A 23,398-nucleotide genomic window follows, 5' to 3' on the forward strand; every position below is an offset into this window, starting at 1 on the left:
TAGAGCTGCCAGAATGCGATATACCAGAAATAGGTTGGCTTTCACACTGGGGATTTATTAACTTAAAATTCACAGTTCTTAGGCCATGAAAAGTGTCCAAATTAAGGCATCAGTAGGATGATACCTGGACTCTGAAGAAAGGCTGCCAGCATCTGGGACACCTCTGTCACATAGGAAGGCACATGGCCAGCATCTGCTGATCTTTCGCTCCCGGGTTTCACTGCTTTCAGCTTCTGGTTCCAGTGGCTTCCTCTCTATGTCCTGCGGGTCCCTCTCTTAGCTTCTCTGGGGTCCTTCTCTATGAGCTCCCTGGGCTTTTTCTGTGTCCTTTATCCTCTCATAAAGGACTCCAGTAGAAGGACTAATACCCACCCTGAACGGGGTGCATCACATCTCAATTGAAATAACCTAACCAAAAGTTCCCACCTACAAGTCTGCACCCACAGGAATGGATTAAAAGAACATGGCCTTTCCTGGGGTGAGTAACAGCTCCAAACTACTGCAGATGTAATTATGTCATATTCTCTAATGACCAAGAATATTGAGCATCTTTTCATGTGCTTATTTACCATCCCTATATCTTCTTTGGTGCACCGAATGTGCAAAATTCTCTACTATTTTTTTTAACCTTTTTATTTTTAAATAATTTCAAAATTGCAGGACAGTTACAGAAACAATACAAACCTTACACAGAGAACTCCAAGATACCCCCAACACCCAAAAACCCGGATCTACAAATTTTAGCATTTTGTCACCTTTGCCATATGGTTCTATCATCCATCCATCCATCCACCTACTTATCTACCTATTTTCTAAAGATTTGAGCACACCTCATACTCCTTGAACATATAATACTTCCATGTACATTTCGTACAAACAAGGAAATTCACTTATGTAATCACCTTAACTGCATTTATCAAGTTCAAGAAATTTAACATTGACATAAAGCTTACATTCTATATTTCAATTTTTTCTTATGTCCCAATAATGCCCTTTCGAGCCTTTTCTCTAAATCCAGTATCATACACATTGCATTTAATTGTCATTATATCTTCAGTTTCTCTTTCTTTTGTTTTTAATTGTGGAAACACATACAACATAAATCGTCCCATCCTAACCCCTCCCAACATATATTGAGTGGAATTAATCACATTCATAATAACCTCACCAACATCCATTACTAAAACTTCCCTTTTACCCCAAACAGAAACCCTATACTCATTTTACATTACCTCCTCATTGTCCCTGTCCCCGCCCCTGCTAACCTATACTCTACTTTCTGTCTCTATGAGCTTGCATATTTTCTGCTATTTTCTTTGTGGTGATCATGGACCTTATTTTAACATCCTAAATCCATAGCACTCTCTTTCGCTTTAATACCAATTTAATAACTTACATAGCATACATAAACTATGTTCCTATATCCCTCCATTCCTTCATCATTTATGGAGTTCTTGTCACAAATAACATATTTATACATTATTAGTCCAAAATTATTGATTTATTATTACATTTTATGCATTTGCCTTTTAGGTTCTATACGAAGTAAAAAGTACAGTTACAAACCAAAAATATAATAGTATGGGGACCCATGTTATTATCTTTACTGGAGATTTTTATTTCTCCATGTGGCTTCAATCATCTGGTATCCTTTCCTTTCACCTTCAGAACTCTCTTTAGCATTTCTTGTAGGGCCCGTCTAGTGGTAACAAAGTCCTTCTGGAAGCTTTTGTTTATCTGGGAATGTGTTAATCCTCCCTCATTTTTGTCAGTAATGCTGGATATGGAATTTTTGGTTGCCAATTTTTTGCTTTCAGCACTTTAAATATGTCTCAAAATGCCTTCTTGCCTCCATGGTCTCTGATGAGACATCAGCACTTAATCTTATTGAGGCTCCCTTGCATGATACGAACTGTGTCTCTCACAGCTTTCAGAAGTCTCTACTTTTGGCATTTGACACCACAGTGCAGTGTGGGTCTATTTGGGTTTATCCTGTTTGGAGTTCGGTGAGCATCTTAAATGAACATATTTTTGTTAAATATGAGAAGTTTTCAGCCATTATTTCTTTGAATGCTCTCTCTGCAGCTTTCTCTCTTTCATCTCCTTCAGGGACTCCCACAATGCACATATCGGTATGCCTGATGGTGTCCTACAGGTTCCTCAGGCTCTGTTCCCTTTTCTTCATTGCTGCTTCTTTCTTCTCCTCAGACTGAACAATTTCAACTCTCTTATCTCAAGTTCACTGATTCATTCTTTTGCCTGTTCCAATTTGCTGTCAAACCCCACTAAAGAACTTTTAATTTCTGTTACTGTAGTCTTCAGCTCTGTTTGATTCCTTTTCATAATTCCTACCACTCTATTAACATTATTTTTGTGTTTATCTATTATTTTCCTGATTTCCTTTAGTTCTTTGTCCATATTTTCCTTTAGATCTTTTGAGCATATTTAGGACCATTTATTTTTCAAGTCTTTGTCTGGGATGTCCTAGGTCTGATCCCCCTAATTGATGGTTTTTTAATGCTTTTTATCTTCTCCTTTGGGCCATCACTTCCTGTTTCTTGGTATGTTTTGTAATCTTTTGTTGAAACATGGACGTTTTGATGTTTTAATGTGTTATCGTGGGAATGTAGATTCTGCATCATATGTTGGTTAAGCTTGTATCCAGCTAGTGGTATGACAAAACATTCCTTGATTGCCAGAAGCTAACAAAAATAATAAGAAGAAAAAAGACACCTTTCCCAGTCTCTGAAGACTGACCTTGCAAGTGCTCTCCTGTAGGGTTTAACCACACAATGAATTTGGAGACTAGCTTCGAACCAATAGTTTCTGCACATGTGTCTTGTTGTGGGCATGTGCATGTGGCCCTACAAACCCCCCATTTATGTGGATATGAAATATCCCCTCTTCCCTAGGAAACAGTTATCTCTTGGTCCCAGGGACTGCACTGTAATGTCCTACAGCCAGCAATCCCTTGCCTAAGCCAGCTCAACTTGACTACTCTGCCACAGCATTCTATAGGATTGCCTGGTGAGCCACTTTCTACACACAGGGCAAGTTCTGGGACAGTGAGTCCCTCGGATTGCCACCAGACAGGGCCAGACACACAGGCTCCCAGTATGCGCATGAGGGTTACTCTGTTCCCTCCAGAACTGGGACTAGGGATTCGCACTGGGAGCACAGAATGACTATGTGCTGAACCAGTGAGGGGATGAAGGAGGGACCAACCAGTCCTTTACAAGTGGACTTTTCAGGGCAAGATGCCCCAAATAGCCAAAAATATCTTGAGAAAGAGGAACAAAGTGGGAGGTCTCACACTACCTGACTTTGAAGCATATTACAAAGCTACAGTGCTCAAAACAGCATGGTACTGGCATAACGATAGATATACCGAATCTAATTGAGTGTTGAGAAATAGACTCTCACATATATGGACAATTGATCTTTGATAAGGCAGTGAAGCCAAAGCAACTGGGACAGAGCAGCCTCTTCAATAAATGGTGTTGGGAGAACTGGCTATCCATTTCCAAAAGAATGAAAGAGGACCCCTGTCTCACACCTTATACAAAAATTAACTTGAAATGGATCAAAGACCTAAACATTAGCACTAAGACCTTAAGACTCTTAGAAGAGAATGTAGGGCAATTTCTTAAAGATCTTGTGATAGCAGGTGGTTTCCTAGACCTTACACCCAAGGCATGAGCAACCAAAGAACAAACAGACAAACGGGATCTCCTCAAAATTAAACACTTTTGTACATCAAAGGACTTGGTCAGAAAAGTAAAAAGGCAGCCTACACAGTGGGAGATAATATTTGGAAACCACATATCTCTCGATAAGGGTTTAATATCCCGAATATATAAAGCAACCCTACAACTCAACAACAGAAAGACAAACAACCCAATCAAAAAACGGGCAAAAGACATGGACAGACACTTTCCTCAAGAGGAAATACAAATGGCTCAAAACATGAAAAAATGCTCAACTTCACTGGCTATTAGGGAAATGCAAATCAAAACCACAATGAGAGATCATCTCACACCTACCAGAATGGCCATTATCCAAAAAACAGAAAATTAAAAGTGCTGGAGAGGATATGGAGAAAGAGGTACACTTATTCACTGGTGGTGGGAATGTAGAATGGTGCAACCACTCTAGAAGACAGGGTGCAGTTCCTCAAGAAGCTAAGTATAGATCTGCCATATGACCCAGCTATTTTATTACCAGGTGTATACACAGTGGAACTGAAAGTTAAGACACCAATGAACATTTGTAAACCGATGTTTAGCAGGGCATTATTCACAATAGCAAGGAGATGGAAACAGCTCAAACGTCCATCAACGGACAAGTGGAGAAACAAACTGTGGTACATACACATGATGGAATATTATGCAGCAGTAAGACAGAACAAAGACACAGAACATATAATAACGTGGATGAACCTTGAGGACATTATGCTGAGCAAAGTTAGCCAGAAACAAAGGACAAATACTGTATGGTCTCACTAATATGAACTAACATTACTGAGCAAACTTTGAGAGTTAAAAGCTGATAACACAGGCTACCAGGAGATAGAAAGAGGGTAAAAATTGGGCATTTGATGCAGAAGAACTACAGGATGTTCAGCAGGCTTGATTGTACAGACCCACAAATAGATAGCATAATACTGTGTGATGGTAGCACAATATTGTAACTACACTGAACAAAGATGTCCATGAGTAATGCTGAAAGAGGTGGGCTAGAAGCATATATGACACGTGAGGTAAAGATAAAAGATAAAGACTGGGACTGTTTAACTTAGCAAAAACTATTGTGGTCAATGATTGTGACTAAATGTACAAATATAAAACTGTTCTTACATGTGGGAGAACAAATGAATGTCAACCATGCAGAATGTTGGAAAGGGGATGGTAGTGGGGAAAAATATACTCTAAGCAAACTGGAGTCTACGGTCAACAGTAACACTGTAATATGCTTCCATTAAATGTAACAAAGGCAATATACCAAAGCTAAATGAGTATGAGGGGGATATAAGGGAGGGACATGGGATTCCTGGTAGCGGTGTTGTTATGTAACCCTACTATTGTATTGTATGATATTTTATTTTTCTTTTTATTATTTTTATTATTCCTTAAAAAAACACTTTTTTTTCCATAGTAATCAATATGTTCAAGTGCTGATTGTGGTGATACGTGCACAAATGTATGATGATACCGTGAACAAATGACTGTATACTGTGGATAATTATATGGTATGTGAATACAGCTCGAAAAAATTGTATGGAAAAATATAAACAGGGATAAAAGTGCTGGAGAAAACATGGAGAGAGGGATGTATACATATTTACTGTTGGTTAGGAGGCAGAATGGTATAAGCTTTTTGGGAGGACAGTGGGGTGGTTCTGCACTAAGCTAAGTATATGGGTGCCATAAGGTCCTGTAACCTCATTGGGGGCATTTACTTGGAGGATCTGAGAGCAGGGACATGAATGGACATTTGCACACTGGTGTTTATGGAAAGAGTACACATGATTTGCAATGGGTGGAGGTGACCTAAGGGTACATCAACTGAGCAACAGAATGGTGAACTGTTGTGTGTGCATACAAGGAAATACCGAGCTACTGCGAGACGGAGTGAAGCTGTGAGACACGCGACAAGGTGAATGGAACCTGTAGACAGTATTTTGAGGGAACTACACCAGAAACAAAGGCAAACACTACAAGGCCTCACCACTATGTACTAACTACAATGTGTAAACTCAGAATTGAACCTTAGAGCACAGCATATCAGGGGAACGCTTATTGTAAGGGACCCTAGATTGTAAGCTCTTACAGCAGTCACATCTATTCCTGAATTGTAATGGCTATTGCCAGATTCTGAGATACCAATCCCTTTGTGTATAACCTGATCGATCCCTAGAACTTTGGATATCTGACACCTGTAACTCAGAGCCAGAACTCGGCAGATATGAATGTCAGTATTAGCACATATAGCAACTGTTAAAAAAGCTGAAAAAGAATCCAGACTTCAATTAGAGACATGAATGAAGTAGATGTGGTTAGGACTAGGGCAAATTGGGCCAAACAGTAAAGGACAATACTGACTGCATATTAAAACTTCAAATTCCATGTGAGACCAAGGGGAGAGATGTTAGTTGGTGCAAGATCTTTATTTCCTAAACAATTTAGGTTTAACTCGTACAGTTTGTTCAAATACTATAATTACATGAAACTTTTAATAGGAAGTGAGACCTGGTAGGTTTGCAAAGGTTGGTGTGAAATAGCGACTCTTCCCAAAGTAATCTGGACAGAGAATAAAAATATATGTGCAGGGCCTCCCTGAGGAGATGGGGGAAAATGCAGAGGTGTTGGGCTTCCTCACCTGGATTGTTGCTGGTGTTCTCACAAACAACGAGGACTGGCGGTTTGATGTGCCGAGCCCTCTATCACAGGCCTTGCCCTTATGAAGCTCGTCACTGAAAAGGAGAGGCTAAACCTGCTTAAAATTCTACATAAGAGTCTCCCCCTGAGTACCCCTTTGTTGCTCACATGTGGCCCTCTCTCTCTAGCTAAGCCAATTCGGCGGGTGAGCTCCTTGCCCTCCCCCCTATGTGGGATCTGACTCCCAAGGGTGTAAATCTCCCTGGCAACATGGGATATGACTCCCAGGGATGACTCTGGACCCAACATCGTGGGATTGAGAACATCTTGACCAAAAGGGGGATGCAAAATGAAATGAAGTAAAGTTTCAGTGGCTGAGAGATTCAAATGGAGTCAAGAGGTCACTCTGGTGGGCATTCTTATGCACTATATAGATAACCCTTTTTAGGTTTTAATACACTGGAATACCTGAAACTATCAAACTGCAACCCAGTAGACCTGATTCTTGAAGATGATTGTATAGCAATGTAGCTTACAAGAGGTGACAGTGTGATTGTGAAAGCCTAATGGATCACACTCCCTTCATCCAGTATATGGATGGATGAGTAGAAAAATGGGGACAAAAAACTAAATGAAATAGAGGCTGTGTGGAGGGGGGTGTTTTGGGTGTTCTTTACTTTCATTTTTTCTTATTTTCACTTTTTCTGGTACAACGAAAATGTTCAAAAAATAGATTAGGGTGATGAATGCACAACTAGATGATGGTACTGTGAACAGTTGGTTGTATATTTTGGATGATTGTATGGTGTGTGTATATATCAATAAAATTTAATTTAAAAAACTAAATAAAAAAAAGAAAAGAAAAGAAATATGTGGAGCAGAGTCTTGGGCAGGGGTTAGTATCTAATGTAAAAGGCCTGAGCTAAAATCAAATAGATTCAAGCTATACTAAGAAACACAGTAAGGAGGTGGCCCCTTGGATACTGACACATCATCTTTCCATAAGATTAACCCAGCCACATTTCCTTGCATTTTTCTTTTCTTTTTAACAATAAATGCCAGATAACATAATTGGCTCAAAACACAGTTTGCAAAACACTACTAAATGCCAGAATCACACTCAGCCTACACAATGCTGGTAGAGGAACTCAAAACCAAACTGCTAGAGGGAATAGGAGATTCATGGTTCCAATCTCAAAGTCACAGGAACTTTTTGAATAAAAATTTAGGTTTACATATTTATTTAACTGTAGAAACAGATAACTTAATCATGAAAGATACGTTTCAGTATAAAATCCATTAGGATAAAATTCTATGAGAGGCACATGGGATACAAAAGAAAGAGTTCAAGGAATCAAAAGAATAATTTTCCATTGATAAAGAAAAGCTCGTTCATGTATTTTTAAAATAGATGATGATGGGTATCGAACGCTATGTATTTAGAAGCATTTGTATACACTTAAAAGTGATGTAACTATTATTTTCATATGTAAAGGGTAAAATGTGCAATGGTTACAAAACTTTTCAGAATTTTCACGAGTATGTGAGCAATGTTTCAAGATCCCTGCTTTACAGCAATGCAACCATTACAAAGAATGCTTTATACATACTGTTAGAAAATTTTCCAAGATGTAAAGTAAAAAGGTAAGACATAAAAAACAATGTATAGGGTTTGATCCCACTTATAAAACTAAAGCTCCCAAGACACTATAGCGTTTGTAAATGCATAGTCTATTAGATCTACCCCTCTTAAGAAATAGGATTAAATAGGTCTCAAGGGAGAGTTTCACTTACGTGAATTTTAATTTTTAAAATTTAGAATAATTTTAGATTTACAGAAAAATTGTGAAGATAGTACAGAGAGTTTCCATATACACAACACCCACTTTCCCTTTATTAAATCCTTACATTAGTATGGGATATTTATCACAATTAATGAACCAATATTGATAATTATTAACGAAAGTCCCTACTTCATTCAAATTCCTTAGTTTTTCCTCAATATACTTTTTCCACTCCAGGAGAACTCCTTAGATACCACATTACATAGTTGTCATATCTCCTTGAGCTCCTCCTGGTTACAACCATTTCTTAGACTTTGTTTTTGATGTCTTGACAGTTTTGAACAGTACTTGACAGATAATTTTTAGAATATCACTCAGTTAAGATTTGTCTGATGTTTTTCTCTTGATTAGACTGGGGTTATGGCTTCTGGGGAGAAAAAACTACAGAAGTGAAGTGTCATTCTCATCGCATCATACCAAGGGCAGTATACTAGCAACATGACTTTCATTGCTAATGTTAACCCTGATCATTTGTCTGAGGTAGTATTTGTCAGATTTCATACTAAACTCTTTGGAAGCAAGTCCCCAAGTGTAGCCCACAGTTTAAGAATGGGGAACTACGCATCACCTCCTTGAGAGCAGAGTATCCTAAATTATTTGGAATTGTTCTGCCTGGGAGATTTACCTTTTCACCCCATTTATTTATTATTTATTTATATCAGTATGACTTATGGGTGCTCATTTTATACTCTGAGTTGTAATCCAATACCACATTATTTTGTTTCTTAAACTGTTCAGTTTTGGTCACTGGGAAGGAACTCATTCATTTGGTTCCTGTGTCTCTTTCACATAATGCCATCATTGTGGGATTTTATGAGAGTAAGTTTTTTGTTTTGTCTCATGGCAAAATCTGGGAGACTATCTCCAAAGCATCAGCAAAAGTCTGGTTCAGTGTATGTGTCTAAAAATATATCTCTCAGATGCAGCACTGAGCTCCTTCTGTCTGAGCTCTTATAGGGCTCCAGTAAACTAATCAAAACCTGCATGATAATGGGTAGGGCCACACTTCCATGGAAATAATGTAATCAGAGTTATCACCTGGAGTTGGGTGGGTCACATCTCCATGAAAACAACCAAATCCAAATTTTCCCACTTAATCAACACTAATACATAAGCCCCTGCAAGACTGCATTAAACATGGCTTCTCTGGAGGACATAATATATACAAACTGGCATATTGCACACCCTGGAGCCAAGAACATAAGTTTAATGTTTTTAAACAGTGTTTTAAATTCATGATTTGTGCAACTGAAGGGTTTTGTTTTTTTTTTTAAGTGAAAGGAATGAGCAAAAAATTTAATGGGGGACAAAACGCATGGTGCAGTCTCATTTGCAGAGACCTGCAAACTTTCTCCCTGCCATTGTGACCTAAACTGTTTAGAAGGGAATTGAGTCCCAGATTTTACAATGGAGCAATCCTATTCTGATTCATAAAATCTGACTTTCAATTATTTAAGATGCAACAGAATACATTCCATCTGTCTTGGGAATCAATAGATTACTCAAAAGTCATTTGATTGGATGCTAAAACTAGTAGGTGAAAGTTGGAATAGGAACAGGATATGTACACAGTCTCAAAATATTTCCCCCAAATTATACATTCATTAAAGACAAAAATAGTAATTTTACAGCAGAGAAACCTGCTGGACACTAACTTAACCAAATGATCTAAATCATTATCAACAATAATAGGACAAACTGACATAGAGTGCTTCCTGATGTGATGCACTGAGAAGGACCCAACATCATTTATGCAGGAATACTGTCAAAAATGTATAATCTGAATCTAATGAGGAAATATTAGGCAAACTCAAATTGATATAACTTCTACAAAACAATGGACCCATGCTGTTCAAAAATATCAAGGTTTTGAAAGACAAAGAAAGGCTAAGGAACTGTTCCAGGTAGAAGGAGACATGAAAACTAACGTGACTCCAGATTCAATTGTGGACAAGGAAAAATAAATTACAAAGGAATTTATTAAATTTGTTGGCACAACTGACGAAATCTAAATATGGTCTGTAGATTTCATAAGAGTGTCGTCAATGTTTAACTTCCTGGTTTTGATCGCTGTATTCTGGTTATTAGTAAATACCTAGTTCCTAGGGGCATATAGTCTGTAATTTGCTCTTAAATGATCCAGGAAAAAATACATATATAATCTATATAGAAAGAGAAAATGATAAAGCAAATATGGCAAAATATTAACTGATAAGCCTGAGTGAAGGATATATGGGAGTTCTTAGTTCTGTTCTTGAGATACAAAGTTTAACAAAGTCATTTTCTTCCAGAATATTTTTAGCAAGAATAGTTTCAATTCAGTTCACTAAAAAACATAAGTTCCAATATAAGCCTGGTATAGAAGTTAAAAATCTCAGGGCAGCTCAAGAGGAATAAAAAGTAGAAAATTAAAGGTCCAGATTTTTTATTTGCTTTTAAATTCTGTAATCCTATTACAGAAATCAGAAAGTTTAATGAATTTACCTTAAAAAAAAAATGCGGCTAGATTATGTTTCCAAAACAAAGACAGATTGATAAACACCATAAATTACCATTACCAACCTTTACTCGGCTGTCAACATTTCCCATCAACTTATTCTTCCAATAGCTATTCTAAACTGTCCCTATTCTCTTCAAGCCTTAAACCCTTCCCACCTCTGCCTCTCAGCATATGACTTTACCTCCTTCACAGAGAATACATGAACACTTATCAGAAGAGAACTTTCTCCACTTCCTACTACCACATGTATAAACGTAAAGCATCTGCACTGAGACTCTCCTTGTCTCCACCTTCCAACAATTCTTGTTCTCCCTCTAGTCTTGAAATCAAGTATTGTCTTTTACTCCTCTCAAACCTCACAATTCTTTATCACTCCTCACTTTTGGCACTTGATTATGTTCCCTACGGAACTGTATATTCCTTGAGGCCCGGAGTTTCAGGTTCATTTTTTTCTCCTTATTGACTTAGTGACAAATATTTGCTTAAGGAACAAATGAATGACTATAATAAATGTGACTGCCAGTGTGTGTACAAGATGGCAGAATGGGCCATAAGGAGGGAGAATACAAATGAAGAAATGTACAAATGTTTCTAAAAACAAAGTATCATTGAGACAATACTTTTATTTTTTTTCAGTTTTCTTCACAAACATTATTACCTTTATAATCAGAGAAAAAAAATCTATTAACAGAAGTTTTCAAAGAAGATCAACACCAAGAGACAACTAGTCATATGCTATCTCCTTGGTTTCAATATCCAAGATGCAATCTATATTGGAGGAATATTGCTGTAGTTTCACTAAGAGATCTTAGCATAAAGATTCCAGAATAAGAATTCCAGAATAAGAATTTTGGCTGTAAGAAACAAAATGTTCTTCCCTAACCCACTTGGAGTCTGTGCATAAGAACAATGGAATTTTTCTATCCGAGAGGAAAAGGTTTAAAAGGAAAAAAGAAAGAACCTGGAAGAAAGTTGTTGGCATAGGATGGCAGATTCCAGGTAAGAAGTTTACTTCTTTGCTATCTTTGCCCTATGCAGCTCTCAGAATTTCTCAGCAACAGAAAGAACCTGACAAATTAACCTCTCCTTAAGACACGCCTGCTTTTCTTTTATACTAGGACACTATTACTATGCAATAGTAATAGGACACTATTTTATACTAGGACACTATTACTATGCAATTGTTAGTACTATTATTCTTTTCCAAAAAGAAGCTACCAGTTAAGAAATACTTTCAAATCAAAATAAGAAAACAGCCATCAAAATAAGAAAACAGTCATCAAAATAAGAAAACAGCCATTTTTGCAAAAATATCACCCTAATTTTTAATGCATAGATATAAACTTCCCCAAATATGATCATTGAGAATATTAAGAAGGTTTAGGACCAGACATTTACGCCTACATAATACTTACCACTTCAGTTTGAAGATACACTCGCTTCTTAGTCTGCACATTAAACAATCTCAAACCTGACCTTAATGATTTCAGTTCAATTTAACAACAAACAAAAGGATTTCAATTCCATTTAACAGGCAATGATTGCATATCTATCACATTCCAAAAACAGTTGTCTGTCTATAATGCAGATTTGACCATGTTTCCCGGCCCCCTCTTAAAACAGTTCTCCATAGATTATGAGACTCAGCATGATCTCACTCTATCTGCTTCTTTATGGTTCTCCAGTCACTTCTCTCACTTGTCACTTTAACCTTTGGTTTCTTAACACTGAGCAACTTGAAGTTGCTGGGTACACCTTGGGCTATTCTGGGCCTCTACGCTTTTGCTAATGGTATCATTGTGCATGGGATATAAAAACAAACAAATACCATCCCCATGCTTGAGTAGCTTAAGCATGAGAGACAACCAAATAGCTTTCATTATGATCTTACAAGTGCCATGAGTGAAGAAGGTTCAGGGAAGAAAGACACTTACTTACCAAGCCCTTAAAGGAAAAGGGTGGATGAAAAGAAAGAGAATTGAAGGGGGCCGGGGGGGCAGGGGTGCAGAGAGGTGGAAAAGAAGTCAGGAGGGTATTCTTGAAGGTCACATATGAACCCAATCTTAAAGGATTGCAGAACACCTTTAACAAAAGCTTCAAATAACACCTATAAGTTTGTATCACCAGTCCAGACCGCTCTTCTAAATTCCAGGCTCTTTGTATCTAGTTGCCTACTCATCTTCTCTACTTGGATGACTAATAAATAACTTTACCTTGGACACTTTACGGCCTTAAGACTTTAACTTTTCAACCAAATAAACCCCCTTTATAAAAGCCAATCCCTCTGGTATTTTGCATTCTGGTAGCAGTAGCAAACCAGAACAACAAGGAAGAAGAAAGAGGATATGGGAAGGTAGGGGAAGGGGTCATCTGCAACTTTAAATAGCAGTCTCGATGAATAGAATACACTTAAATAAAAGGCATGAAGGAGGTAAGGAAAAAAGTAATACAGACATTTAAAGGAAGACTGTTCCAGACAAAGGGTAGAGCCAGTGCAAGAGGGCATACGGCAGGTCTGTTCAGAGAATGGTAAAAAAGCCATCAAGGCTAGCACAATGAGCATAAGGGGAAAAGCACAGGAGACAGGGCATCAGTAATAAGTTGGGATGGGGTGGAAAAGTCTGTAGGGCCTTGCAGGTCACTGTGAGGCTTCTGGCTTTTGTTCTGAGATGGAAAGTCTTTAGAAGATTGTAAGCAGAGGAAAGACATGAACTGCAATAGTTTAAAAAGAATGTTCTGGATAGTTATTCATCTAAGAACAGACTGTTGGTAGTCAAACGATATGTAAAAAGACAAAATAGGAGGCTACTGAGATAATTTAGGTGACAACTTATAGTGTCTTCAATCAATGCAGGAACAGGGTAAGCAATGAGATCTGATCAGAATTTAGATACATTTTGAAGTTATAGCCAAAAGGATTTGCTGACAGATGAATGCGGGTTATGAGAAAGAAAGATGGGTCAAGAACAACTCCAAGAGACTTGAAGGTGTGGGGCCTGAACAACTGAAAGAATTGAATTATTTATTGAGACAGGGAAGACAAGAGGAGAAACAGATTAGGAGTTTGATTTTAAACACATTAAAAGCCTGAGATTCCTACCAGATAATCAGGAGGCTGTACAGAGACAAATGGTTAAGAGATTTGGGCTGGAGGTATCAAGTTGAGAGTCATCAACATATAAATGGTATGTCAAGCCATGAGACAGGATGAGAGCATCAAGGGAATGAGTGTCCACAGAGAAAAGGGTCCAAGTACTGAACTCCAGGTCACACTAATATTTAAAGGCAGCTGAGAAGGAGTGGTCATAAAGGTAAGAGAGAAGAGTACAGTGTCTCGGAAGCCAAATGAAGACAAGGAGGAGGACTGACTGAATAGCTATGTTAAATTATCCTAACAGAGTAAGATGACAACTGAGCACTGACCACTGGATTTAGCAAGTAAAATCTTATACATCAGTAAGAGCAGTTTTAGTGGCATGTCATGGGTTAAAGTCTGAAAGGAGGGGGTTTGAGAGAGAATGGGAGGAAAGAAATTAGAGATAGCTGGTAGATAAATCTCTTTCTAAGAATTCTGCCTTGTCAATTAAATAAGTGAATCTTTTGTTTCTAAAAGCAGCATCTATGGCATATTAAATCAAGCAGGCATATTAAATCAAGATGGTATGGTTTCACAGAAAGAACATGGAGTTTCAAGTCATAAGATACGGGGTTCAAGTTTTGGTCCTGTCACGTATCAACTAAATGATCAAATGCAAATTCCTTATGCTTTCCAAGCCTTAATAGTCTCACCTAGAAATGGAATAATATCTACCTTCCAGGGTTCTTATGAAGACTAAATGAAATAATATAGGTGGCAGTATTTTGTCAATTGTACAGTGCTAAAATAAATATTAACAACTGCTATGATTCTCATTGTTATTAACTGTAGATTAATCAACAATCAACTATGAAGTAATCTTGTGAGAACACTGAAGCAAGTTTACTTTTGCCTTGAAGAAAAAAATCTTCCTTAGGAGAGAGCATTGTAGGAAGATAGTGGAGTAGCAAGCTCCAGAATCAGTTCCTTGACCAAAACAACTACTCAACCGGGAGTAACTTTCTGAATCAACTACTTAGAAACTCTGCAGTCTAGAGCAATACTGTGTGGCATCCAGGAAAGAGCTGGAGGAACAAGCTGGTAACTTGTGGGAAATATGAGTGAATCCCCCCACCCCAATCCCGGCAGTGGCAACCATCACCCATGCCCTAACAGCATGGAAGGCCACCATGAGAACTACAGTTTGCTTGTGCCAGGATGGGCTATGTAACACTAGACCTCAAAAATTCGGGTGTGTGAGGTCTGATCACTGCATTGAAACAGATACTTCAGATCTCTGGGTTTGACTCTTAAGGGTGGTCACTGTTCCAACTCCCTTCAGACAAAAGCTGCAGAGGAGTCTTAAAGACGCAGAACATATTTTTCCTCCTCTCCTTTCTCTTTCCACTCCCTGTTTAGAGCAAAAAATAGTTTGGAAAAAATCACAAACTGATGGCTCAAACCAACAACAAGAATTCAAACAAAAACAGTAACAACAGAAAATCCAGTGATACCAGAGTGAGAGAACTAGATTTCCCAAATTATAACAACATAACACTCAGAACATCCAGTTCTCTACAAAAAAATTAAAAAACACAACAAGAAATAGCAAAATAAGGCCCATTTACAGAAAAAAAAATATTTTGCCAGAAACCATACCCTGAGGAAGCTCATACTATTATTCAAAGACTTTAAATCAACTGTCTTAAATATATGCAATGAGAGCAAGGAGAACATACACAAAGAGCAAAGGAAATTTGGAAAGCATTGTCTGAACAAAATACAGAGACAGAAATTATAAAAAGAAACCAAACAGAAATTTTGGAGCTGCAAAGTACAGTAATTGAAATGAAAAATTCATACGCAGAAGAAGGATGAGTGAACTTGAAGATAAGACAACTGAAATTAAGGAACAGAAAGAAAAAATGATGAAGAAAAATGAAACAAGCTCTGAGAGACCTATGGGACACCATCAAATGTACAAACATAGGCATCTACGGACTCCCAGAAGAACAAGAGAAAAAGGAGTAGAAAGGCATTTGACTAAATAATGGCCAAAAACTTCCCAAATCTGATGAGACATAAATATACACATCTAGAAATCTCAATTAACTCCAAGTAGGAAAGACTCTAAGAAATTTACACCAAGACATATTTGAGTGAAACTGTTACAATCCAACATCAAAAAAGCATGTTGAAAGCAGCAAGAGAGAAGCAAAAGCAACTTGTCACACTCAAGGTATCCCCAATAAGATTCAGTGGATTTCTCATCCAAAACCATGGTGGCCAAGACACAGTGGGATGGAGTATTTAAAGCTCTTTAAAAAAAAAAAAAAAAAACTCAAAATTCTATATCTGGCAAAATTATCTTTCAAAAAATGATGTAGAAGTTAAGACAATTACAGACAAACAAAAGCTTAAAGAGTTCATTACCAGAAGACCTGACCTACAAGAAATGCTAAAGGAAGTCCTTCAGGTTGAAATAAAAGAACACAATACTGTAACTCAAAGACGCAAAAAGAAATAAAGGAAAAGAATGGTAAAGGTAACTACATAGCTAAATATAAAATCATGTGTTTTTGTACGATGGGTTTCTAACTGCTTCCCCCCCTTATATGACTTCAATTGCTCTTTTTCACTTTAATTATTATTCTTGTTATTTTTGTGTGTGTGCTAATGAAGGTGTCAGGGATTGATTTAGGTGATGAATGTACAACTATGTAATGGTATTGTGAACAATCGAATGTACGATTTGTTTTGTATGACTGCGTGGTATGTGAATATATCTCAATAAAATGAAGATAAAAAAACAACAACAACAACAAAAAAAAAAAGAAAAGAAAAGAAGGGAAATGAAATAAGCTTCAGTGGCAGAGAGATTTCAATAGGAGCCAAGCGGTCACTCTGGTGGTCATTGTTATGCACAGTATAGACAACCCTTTTTAGGTTCTAATGAATTGGAACAGTGAGCAGTGAATACCTGAAACTATCAAACTACCACCCAGAACCCATGAATCTTGAAGACAATTATATAAAAATGTAGCTTATGAGGGGTGACCATGTGATTGGGAAAACCACATGGACCACACTTCCATTTGTCTAGTTTATGGATGGATGAATAGATAAATGGGGGAAGAAAAAAAGCCACCCAGTGTTCTTTTTTATTTTAATTGTTCTTTTCACTTTAATTTTTATTCTTACTATTTTTGTGTGTGTGGTAATGAAAATATCAGAAATTAATTTTGGTGACGAGTGCACAACTATACAATGGTACTGTAAACAACTGAATGTACATTTTGTTTTCTATAACTGCATGATATGTGAATATATCTCAGTAAAAATGAATTATAAAAAAAAATAAAGGAAAATGGTAAAGGTAACTACATAGCTAAACATAAAATCATGTGTTTTTGTACGATGGGTTTCTAACTGCTTCCCCCCCTCATATGACTTAATAGGAAATGGTATAAAATAGCAGTTAAATTCTATATCAAAGGAAATACAGTAAACAAAGATGAAATCTGAGGCAATAACAATGTAAAGGGGGAAGGATGGAGATAGGTAAAAGTGAACAATTTGTATACTACTGAAATAAGGTTAGTACTAGTCCAACTAGGTTGTTGTTAGAGTTTAAGATGATAAGGGTGAATATAAAGATAACTGGTAAGAAAACAACTAACAAATATAGAGAAAAGGGAAGAAAACTAAAAAATATAGAGAAAAGAAAGAAGAGAATCAAAGTGGCAAAAAAAAACCAACAAAAAACTAAATACCCCAAAAAAAGGAAGCAACAGATAACTGAGGAACAAAACACATGCAAGTCACACAGAAAACAAATGTTTAAATGGCAGAAGTAAATCTTTCTGTTTGAGTTACTAAGTTCAACATCAATGGATCAAACCTCCTTACTAAAAGGCAGAGACTGATACATCAGATGAAAGAGCATGACCCATCTATACACTGTCAACAAAAGACGTACTTTGGGTGCAAAGACACAAAGAAGTTGAGAGGCTCGAGAAAGATATTCCATGCAAACAGTAATGAAAAAGAGAGCTGGAGTTGTAATATAATTGTCAGACAAAATAGACTTTTTTCCACAAAATTCTACAAGTGACAAAGAAGGGTATTATATATTGATAAAAGGTTCAATCCAGCAAGAAGAAATGATTATAAACATATATGTACCTTACCGCACACCCCCAAAAATGTATGAAACAAAAATTGACAGAATTGAAAGGAGAAATAGATAGCTCTACAATAATAGTTGGAGACTGCAATACACCACTTTCAATCATCAACAGAACATCTACACAGAAGATCAATAAAGAAATAAAAGACTTGAACACCTCTATTAACCAGTCAGACCTAATGTACATATATAGTACACTGTAACCAACAATAGCAGGTAAACATTCTTCTCAAGGGCAAATGGAACATTTTCCAGGACAGACCATAGTTTAGGTCACAAATCAAATCTTAATAAATTTAAAGTTTCTGAAATCACAAAAAATATCTTCTCGGACCACAGTGAAATAAAGCTAGAAATCAATAATAAAAGGAAAAACTGGAAAATTCACAACTATGTGAACATTAAACAGCACACTATTTAACAATCAGTGGGTCAAAGAAGAAATCATTAGGCAAATTAGGAAATAACTTGATGAATGAAAATACAACCTACCAAAGCTTATTGGATGAAGTGAAGGCAGTGCTCAGATGGAAGTTTACAGCACTAAATGACTACATTTAAAAAGAAAGGTCATGAAATCAATAACCTAACTACACAACTAAAAAAATTACAAGAGCAAACTAAATCAAATGTTAATAGAAGGAAGTAAATAGTATAGACTAGAGCAGATATATATGAAATAGAGACTAGAAAAATACAAAAATCAAAAAAACAAAAGTTGGATATTTGTAAAGATCAATAAAATTGACAGACCTTTGCCCAACTGATAAAGAGACAGGACACAAATAATCAAAATCAGGATTGAAAGCTGGGACATTATAGAAATTAAAAGGATTTTAAGAGGGTACTATGAACAATTATATGCAACCAAATTAGAAAACTGAAATGAAATGGACAAACTCCTAGAAACATATAAATTACCTAATCCGATGCAAAAAGAAACAGAAAATCTCAACAGATATATAACAACTAAAGAGATTGAATCAGTAATCAAAAACCTACCGACAAAGAAAAGTCCAGGACCAGAAGGTTTCATTGCTGAATTCTAGCAAACATTTTTAAAAGATTTAACACCAGTCCTTCTTGAACTCTTCCGAAAATTTGAAGAGGAGGGAACATTACCTAACTCATTCTATGAGACTGACATCACCCCAATAATGAAAGCCAGATAAAGATACAAGAAAAGAAAATTACAGAATATCCTTTATGAATTTAGATGTTAAAGTCCTCAACAAAATGCTAGCAAACCAAATGCAACAATAAATTAAAAGGATTACACACCATGACCAAGCGAAATTTATTCCTGGAATGCAGGATCATTCAACATAAGAAAATCAATCTGTATAATGTAATACACAACACATCAATAAAATGAAGGAAAAAAAACAAATCTTGATGCAGAAAAGGCATAGGACAAAATGCAACATCCTTGCATGATAAACTCAGAAAACTAGGAAAAGAAGGGATCTTTCTCAATATGACAATGAGAATTTATGAAAAACCCACAGCAAATATCATACTCAATGGTGAAAGAGGTGAAAGATTGAACTTTCCCCCTAAGATCAGGAACAAGACAAGGACACCTACCATCAACATTGTCACTCAACATGGTACTGGAAGTTCTAGCTAGAGCAATTGGTGAGAAAAAGAAATAAAAGGCATCCAAACTGGAAAGGAAGAAGTAAAACTATCCCTACTTGCAGATGACATGATCCTATATAGAGAAAATCCCAAAGAATCCACAAGAAAGCTACTGGAACAAATAAAATTCAGCAAAGTTGTAGGATACAAGATAAACACACAAAAGTCTATGCACCAGAAATGAACAATCTGAAAGTAAATGAAGGGAACAGCTCCATTTCCAAGAACATCTTAAAGAATTGAATATCTATGAATAAATTTAACCAAGGATATAAAGGATTTATACATGGAAAACGACAAGACTTTACTAAAAGAAATAAAAAAAGACCTAAATAAATGGAAGAACATTCCATGCTATGGACTGGAAGACTAAATATTGTTAAGGGGAAAAACCACATGATCTTCTCTATCAACACAGAAAAGGCATTTGACAAAATCCTGCATCCTTCCTTAAAGAGATACATGAAATACCCACAGCTAACATTGTACCCAATGGTGAGAGACTGAAAAGCTTTCCCTCTAACATCACGGCTGGCCAAACAGTTCTGGAAAAAAACAAAAAAAATTTTCTTAAGTTATCACACCCTGAAAAAAACTTAAGAGTAACCTTAAAAGCACATTACTTGTAGTTATTTTAGGTTATTTGTGTTTCTTATTCCTTTGTTTCATTACAGTCTGTTAATTTTATTGGGGTATGGTAGGGACATGTTGGGAAGCAATGCAGTTATTTTAGGTTATCTGTTTTCCTTATTGCTTTGTTTTGTTTGATTTTTTTTATATATTTTTTGATAAAGTAAAAAAAGAAAGCTATCATTGCATTAAAAAAAAAAAAAAAGCATATTGCTAAGTGGTAGAGGCCAGTCTGAAAAAGCTACCTACACATTTGTATGATTCCAAGTACATGACATTCTGGAAAAGGCAAAACTATAGAGACAGTATAAACATTAGTAGCTGCCAGGAGTTTAAGTCAAGATAGGATGAATTTGTGGATGAAAAGGATGAATAGGGATGAATGAATAGGGATTTTAGGGCAATAAAACTACTCTGAATGATACAGTAATGGTACATACATGACATTATACATTTGTCAAAACTCATAGAACTCTACAAGAAGATGAACTCTTACGTAAACTATGGACTCTGGTGAGTAACAATGTATCAACACTAGTTCATTAACTGTAACAAAATACCATACTAATACAAGATGATACTAATAGGGAAAACTGCAAGAGAGGGGAAGTAAATGGGAACTCTCTACTCTCTGCTCAATTTTTCTGTAAAACTTCTAACTGCTCTAAAAAATAAAGCCTATTAAAAACAAAACAAAACAAAAATCCATCTTAAATGGCACTACCATATCTAAGATTCCTCTAGGCATACCTGTGAGAGCTAAGATAGAAGTAAACAGCTTACAAGAATAAAATAAAAGCCAAGAAGAGGAGGTTAAAGGGAATAAACGAGAGGCTGAGATTCTACCATGCACACAACACCTAACAATCTAAACCAAACCCAGTAGAGAAGAATAAAAACCATATTACAACATAAAAACTGCTATTTAGAATAGGAAAGAAGTTTACATAATTTTCTGCCAGATAAGACTTGCTGAATCGTAATCACTGGAACACTGGGTATTACTGGATAAATTCTAATTCAAAAGATGCTATGCTGCCTTCGCACTGATTAATTTCCCTTAGCAGCCCCATTCATAAACTGAAAACCTCCTCAGCTAAACATACAGAGCACCGAAAGTAACATGCATCTTTTAAAAGTAATCACACTCTCTGAGACACAGATATTCAAATTTACTGTTTTTAAATTTTTAAAATTTATCCCCCTCTCCCCACCAAGAGTTTACAGATGGGAAATCAAACTGGCAGATAAGAGATACAGAAAGAAGCTGAGAGGGCATGTGTCAGTGAGGAAGAGCCAGAGTGTGTATGCTGTGGGAAGGACAAGTGGCAGCAGCAGGAGGCAGGGTGTGGGATTCACATGGTCTAGATGATGCAAAGGCACCCTCTAGGACAGCATAACTCGGACTTGTGCCAACACTGCCCTCTGGTGGCCATCTCAGTTGTTACGCTCCACAATAGAAGGGTCCAGTTGGCTTGAGCAAGAAGAAATTAATTTCCAAGATTTCCTTAGGCTCTTTCCCCTAGGTCAATGGTTTTCAATCTTTAGTGTACATCCAAGTCACCTGGGAGGGCTTGCTGAAACACAGATTTCTGGGCTCCAACACCAGAGAAGTCTGGGGAGGATGGGCCAGAATATTCCATTTGGAAAAATAAGCTCTCAGGTGATGATGATACTTGTAAGAAGACCACACTTTAAGAACCACTGTCTGAGGTTAAAACATCCTATAGAAACAAATTCTTCCCTCAAAAACTCCTGGAATGCTGGGAAGAAGGTAATCTCTAAAGCTCACAAATAAAACTATTTAGGTATACATATCAAAAAATTAAGTGACCTGTGTCAGTCAACAAATGTTCATTTGAATGAACAAAGAGTAACAGAAGTACTGTTTTGTTATTCACATCTATGATGGTTTGGGTTCATGTGTCAACCTGAGATGATGGTGCCTAGATGTCTGGTCAAGCTAGCAGTGGCCTAACCGTTACTGCAAGGACATTTGTGACTGGTCCATAAACCAGAAGGCTGGTTTATTAAATCATCAGTCAACTGATTGCATCTGTGGCTGATTACTTCAAGAAGGGAGTGACTTCCGCAAGGAGATAATTCAATCAGCTGGATTTAATCAGTTGAAGACTTTAACGGAGGAGAGAGAACTTTCACTTCTTCAGCCAGCCAGCCTCTCCTGGGGAGTTCATCAAAGACTTCTTTGGAGATGCCAGCTCGCTGCATGCCCTACTGAATTGGACTCATGCATCCCCACAGTTGCACAGGGCACCTTTATAAAATCTCATATTTACAGATATATCCTGTTGGTTCTGTTTCCCTAAAGAACCCTAACTAATACAACATCTAAGAGAAAGCTTCTGTGTTTTCTCTCTCTTACCCAGAAAACAGGGACATATAAAGCTGAGAACAATTATTAGGAAAATAACACTTCTGAAGCATAAGAAAAAAAATCAGGTAGTGTAAGTGTTCTGAAAAATACATTTGAGGATTATTTCCCAAGATGACAGGTATTTTATAAGCAGTTAAATGATTTAAAGAGGCGATACTGAAGATAAAATACTTGTAGAAGCAAGAACAAATGGGGGGATGGAGAAAGGGGGAGAGTACAGTATGTCCACAGAAAAGGCCTAACAACAACAAAACCCAGGAGCAAAAGGCATCCCTAGTACCCACAATGTGAACTTCAGATACTATTTCACACTAAAAGAAACAGGGCTTCTTGGAGAAGTCACTGATTCCAGGCCTGGGGCAGGAATTGTACCAAATGGGCCAGGAACATCTTGTCATATCTGATAGCAAAGAAGCAACAAAATCATGTCAAAGGACTTACAAGGTTACTTGAAGAATTTCCCATTTGCCTAAGATGAGATGATTTGCATGTCAATAGTAATAACAAATACAAGGGATCAAAATGCATCAAACATGCAAAAATTTATGAGGCCACAGATATGGAGAAAAAATAATTGGTCGTCTTTGGAGGATATTAAGGATCTGATTCATTATTTTGAAGAATAATGGGTCAAATAAACAAAGGCAAAATAAAGGGAAAGAATCAAGCATTTATCTTGCCTGGCTAAACAAACTGCAGAGAAAGGGAACTTCTTTTTTTGAAAGTATTTCAACTAATAAAAGATG

The 23,398-nt window shown here is 36.8% G+C and overlaps 1 protein-coding gene across 1 annotated transcript in view; it reads right to left on the reverse strand.

The window, feature by feature from the left end:
• Positions 1-23,398, reverse strand: part of LOC119544462 — a 264,085-nt gene that overhangs the window by 120,378 nt on the left and 120,309 nt on the right.

Source organism: Choloepus didactylus, chromosome 1 (assembly GCF_015220235.1).
Source record: "Choloepus didactylus isolate mChoDid1 chromosome 1, mChoDid1.pri, whole genome shotgun sequence".
NCBI classification, from domain to species: domain Eukaryota; kingdom Metazoa; phylum Chordata; class Mammalia; order Pilosa; family Megalonychidae; genus Choloepus; species Choloepus didactylus.